A 5,896-nucleotide genomic window follows, 5' to 3' on the forward strand; every position below is an offset into this window, starting at 1 on the left:
TTGGGGTTTCCATGTGTGCACGGCCCGAACGAAATTTGGGGTTTCCATGGGTGCACGACCCGAACGAAGGCCCGAGGGAGCATCGGGCAAACGGGCCGCACGAATGTGCAGAAGACACACGGGCGGTGACGACTTAGAATTTTTGGCACGGCCACGTGTGTCGGGGCACCCACACACGGCACGACACGACCCGACCCGCCTTGGGCGAGCCGACCCGAATCGCCCGAACGAAATTTGGGGTTTCCATGGGTGCACGACCCGAACAAAGAAGGCACATGGGCGGTCATGACTTGGCATTTTCGGCACGCCCACGTGTGCCCGCGCACCCCCACACACGGCATGGCACGGGATGACCCGGCCCGCCCGAAGGAAATTTGGGGTTTGAACGGGTGCACGACCCGAACGAAGGCATGAGGGTAGGAATATCTTTGACTCTAATACATAAATATACCTGGGGTAACATGCCCTTAATATCTTCAACATTTTCTTTTGACTCTTTATAACACTTTAACATGTGCTAGGCCTATTTCAATGAGCAAGAAACTCAATGACAAATATAATATATATATATATATATATATATATATATATATATATATATATATATATATATATATATATATATATATATATATATATATATATATATATATATATATATATATATTATATTTATTTATTTATTTATTTATTTATTGTCCTGAATAAATACAAATATCAAAAGTACATTTATGAAGACCGAACCCAGTTACACTTTCTTCAACACCCCCTCTCAACTAGGGAGGTATTCATAAATCATTACAAGGTGTTTGGCTATTTTTCAATCTTGAATAATTCACATAAGAGAAACTGGATTGGCAACCCATCTGTTAAAGCATCATATTAGCCAAAATTGTTCATAGCAAGGCCTTGACTAACAGCTTTATCTCTCATAATACCAGAGCACAATTTTGGCGAGGCCAATGGCTTATAAACACCTTGGTCATTGTCTCTAAAGGTACATACCCACCCAGGTGTTCCCTGAGTATGACCTTCCAGGACAATTCTTGTCTTAGGTTCCCATCCCTCAAATAATATCGCTCCTCTTGCCTACTCTTGTCTTGGGTGCCCTACACATCCTCAAAGAGCATCAGATGCCAAATGATTGCCCAATCCTCCCATTATTTCTTGCCAAGTGAAGAAAATAATGTTGTGTCTATCTCTTCCCCTTGATTGGGGAAGACATGCCCAAGTTTCCTCTGACAAGGAACTTGCCCAAGCTCCTTTGTATTTGGGAACTTGTTAGAACTCCCTCTTAGCTAGGGACTTGTCCATTCATCAACACTGTCTTCTTCGTGGGTCCTTCAGTCGCTTGATCTCCTTCTTTCCTTCGATGTCATGAAGTCTTTGTTTGAACTTCTTCTTGGCAGGGTACCGGCCATTGATCACTTTCCCCGCTGGTTTGTCATGTCATTGCTCCCTTCATGGAAAGTGGCCTTCTTGATATATATCAGGGCCTTTTTGTCATCTAGCTACTCCTTTGTCACCTTGTCTATCCTTCATAACACTTATCACATGGATGCTTAGTTGTACTCGCTTGTTCCCGTACTTTGATTTAGTGGCCCTTCATGTCTTCATCGTGAAATTGCTCTTCATCATGACATATTTGTAGAGTTGAATCGGTTATCTGCACCTTACTATCTCCAAGGCCTTCGTAGGTGTCAAGGGTCCTTTATCTTTTTCTTCCTTTGTCAGAGTTGTCGTGCCTTCTTTCGAGAGATGTTGAGGAATCTTGTCAAATAGTTATTCTTTGTGACCGCGATGTTCTTCATTTGCTTCTTATTGGATTGATTGGTCAACCACCTTATACTCCTTATGAGAGCACTTCTTCATGTTGACCTTTACTCCACTGTAGCACATGCCTCCGAGCATGTCGTTGGCGAAAGAGATCCTTTTATTCTTGATCGTGATTCTAGAACTTTTCCCATGACCCAATCAATATATATGGCGACATGACTTAAACTTTGATGCATACATACCTCACCTTGATTATGCTTTTATCATCGCGGCTTTATTTGATAGTTCTCCTCGATTGGTGTAGCCTTTCTTGCTTCATCTGCTCTCGCCTCTATATCATCCTCTCTTGAATCCCATAAATGGGACCCCCAATGAGACCTCTACCCCCTTTGAAAGAAGACTTTAAGCAAAGAGGTTGACTTAGTCCTAGGAGGATCTTCCTTCTTTTGCTTCTTGTCGTCTTCTTTCACTTCTTGAGTTACATGAGCTTCTTCCCTTTTTCTCTTGTTGTTGTCCTTCTTAAGTTTAGGAAAATCCCTTCTGTAGCGTCCATACTCTTGGCATCCAAACCGTTCGACTTTGGACATGTAGTGGCCCCAACCAATTTGTTACTTTCCTTGCAAAAAGACACTGAGGTATACTCAGAAGGGGACATATACTTACTTGATAGAGCTTGAGATGTAGTGAACTTGCTTTCTTCTTGAAGACTTGATGGCTTGCCTTCCTTAGATCTTGATGTTGTTCAAGTTGCTTTCTTCAAATGGACTTGCTTGATGACTTGACTCGCGGTGCCTTTCATTCTTCAAGATGTAGGTCCCTCTTTGATTTGTTCTTCTTGTAGGTGCCTTTATACAAGGCGTTTCTTCTTGCTTTGTAGTCTTCCATGAGGAATGATAGATGGTAGACCTTGTCCTTGATGTGATTGAGACTTCTTGGCTTGACGCTTCAACCTTGCGGATGTTCTTGAGATTCCCTTTCCTTGATGTGTCACCTTAGCTCCGATACCGCGTTGAAGAATCTGGGGCAATGGGGTATAGCGGGATTCTTCTAGACTTATAACAATTTGTGAAGCTCCTTTGCAATTTATCGTGTTATCTTAATCTTCTTCTCTTATTATTAATGCATGTGTGTTTACTTTCATCAAACTGGTGCCAAAAACATAAGAACAAGAACACAAGATGTTGGCTCTCTGCCAGGGAAAAACCTCTCTCTCTCTCTCTCTCTCAGAGAGGAAAACCCTTTCGTAAATTTCCCTCATTGAAGCTTCTTATTGGTCATTGCGAAGCCCTAGACCCTTGACAATAATATCCCCCAAGCACTAGTCGAGTCCTTCCTCCTCTCTGCACTTCGTTTCTTCGGCGCTTCGTTCCCCGGCACTCTGTCCTTCTTTCAACTTTTGATAGTCCATGGTGGACTAGCTCTAGAAGAGACTCCAACCTTTGATCCTTAGCGAGGTCCTTTACCAATGAAGAAACCTTCATTCTCTTGACCAACCGAGCCTTTTTCTTGATGTGAGGTTGCAGGCTCGATGTACACCAAGTTTACTGCACCTGGGGCGATTTCCATCGCGACGAGACATGGAAACCCCAAATTTCCCGCACTTGGGATGCTTTCGACAAGGCGGGACATGGAATCCCCGGGTACCCCGCAATTTGGCGACCTTTGTCGAGGAGGGACCGCGAGACCCCATGTCACGCTCCTATCCTAGTGGTAGTATTTCAACCACGCATAAGCGGGTGCGGCACCGCCGTACTTTTTCCTTTTACCAATACTTGAGTACACGGTCTGCGCCTACTTCAACACTCGATCAATTTTCCAGTAAGTGTTCTTAACAATGCAGCGAAAATAACTTACCATAAATTTATCTTCTTCAATTATTCTTTCAACCTGTCGTGTCGTGTGGTCGTGCTGCACTGGCCCGCGGCCTGCACGACACAACTCCACACCTGAACTGCGAACCTGTCCGCCCGAATTTCCCTTCCGCGGCACCCAAACTCTGCCCGTCGGTGCGGTCCATAGTGAGGGCGCATGGCCCGCATGCAGTGCGGCCTGCCTGCCCGGACGGTAACCCGCCCCGCTCTGCCTATCCGCGCTACCAAGCCCGACCCGCCCTCTGTAATCCGCCCGCCGGTGCGGCCCTCTTACCCGCGTCCTTCTCTTCCTTCCATTTTCGCCCAACTCCTTCCTTCGCACTTGTTCTGCGATGTGGAAGTCTGAGTTCGATGTCCCTTCGTCGAACGCCATCCTCCTTACTTATACGCATCCTTTCGCCCAAGGGCCGTGTCTCTCGAGGATAACAAGGGTCGGCTCCATCAACATGCATGCCCGGCTGACCTGCCACATAACCTCGACACGCCCCATTCCGACGAACCGCCGCGTCCCTTCGTGTGCACCGTCGCACCCATGGGTCGGCTCCAACACCTCGCCGATTACACCCGTCGCCGCACGTCGCACACCTGCCCGCATCCTGACTCGTCCGCACATGGTCACCTCTTTCATCCGGGCACGCAACAAGGGTCGCCCGCGCGCCTTCCGTCGGTGGCTCGCCCATCGTGCAGGTATCAAGGGGCGTGCGCCATCCCCAACACGGCGCGAGCGACATGGGAACCCCGCGTGTCACGCCCCCAGGCCTACAGTACCCTTTCAGCCGTACTCGGCGAGGTGCGGCGCCACCGAACACTTCCTTTTCACCAATACTTATGTTCATGGACTACGCCTAACCATTAGTCTACTTAGTTTGTTTTTCGCAACCAAGTATTATTGTGTTTCCTTTATGCCAATGAACACCCATACGCATAGGCAATTATCATCAGCAATTATACATGAAGAACACAATTGCACAGTGTAAAGGGAGGGGCAACTGCCTGAATACAATATATTATTCAACTCCACAATGTTTACGGGGCTTTACAAGTATACTTGGGAAACACCAAGTTTCATACTTAGCCAATTTTACAAATAGGCAACACCTCCGTGTGCCAACCGAGTTCCTTGCCCGAGCTGGGCGGGCGCGCCCTCACACGAGCTGCCAACCGTACTCGTCGACCGAACCTCGTTTACCGCTGCACGACGGGCGGGTGACCTCCCCCGAGTCACCCAGCGTTTCCTGTTGCACGACGGGCGGGCGACTTACCCGAGACACCTCCGCGTTTCTTCTTCCACGACGGGCGGGCGACCTACCCGAGACACCCCGTGTCACACCGAACGGCGGGTGCCTTCCTTACCCGCGCCCTCACCCGAGAACCGAACCCTGTGCGTATCGTGTGTGCTTGCCCAAGAGCGGGTGCATATATGCCCGCGCCTCTTTTGCGACCTGCTCCACTACTTCGCACTTTTTTCTTGATCACCGAATGCTCATGTTCGAATGTCCATCTTCGAATGAATGCCAAATGCTCCAACGCCTTGCCATATTTATACGAGCGGTTGGGCGAGTCGCTGCCCAGGCCGACTCGACCACCGCGTGCCAAAACGCCCTTACACGTCGCAAACTTGCCATCCGATTGCTGGTCGGCAAACAATCCTTCGTTCAAATCGCCCCAACATGTGAGTCGGCCCGTGGGTTATGCCAAACGCTCCCACGCTATAAACCAACCATCGCTCCACCTCTAATGCGCATTATACTTATGTCCCTTCCCACATTTTGGTCGTAGAGTTCGCACTTCGCACCGACGGGGAGAAACCGAACCGCAGGTCCTTACACCGCGTTTCCCAGACTTGGGTAGAAATTTTTGTTGTGACGCGAAATGGAAACCCAGCGTGTGTCCGCTGACTTGGGTAGCAGTTTTCATCGCGCCGCGAAATAGACACCCCGAGTTCCCCGGACTTTGGCGGCTCTTCGTGGCCCCACGACATGGAAATATGAAGTTCCACAGACTCTCGGGCGATTCAGGGTGTGCCGCGACATGGAAACAGCGAGTTCCCCAGACTTGGGCAGCGGTTTCGAAACACCCCAAGTTCCCGAGACTTGCGAGCTGGTTTGCATCGTCATGGAAACCCCAAGTTCCCCGCGTTTCCCTCGTGCCGTAAAATGCGGAAACCCGTGGTTCCATCAAGGGCGCGACATGGAAACCCCAAGCTTCCCAGGCTTGGGCGTGACATGGAAAACCTCGAGTCCCCGCAG

This window comes from Pinus tabuliformis, chromosome 7 (assembly GCF_031772625.1).
Source record: "Pinus tabuliformis cultivar Carrire ecotype Pingquan chromosome 7, CPIR1, whole genome shotgun sequence".
Taxonomy (NCBI): domain Eukaryota; kingdom Viridiplantae; phylum Streptophyta; class Pinopsida; order Pinales; family Pinaceae; genus Pinus; species Pinus tabuliformis.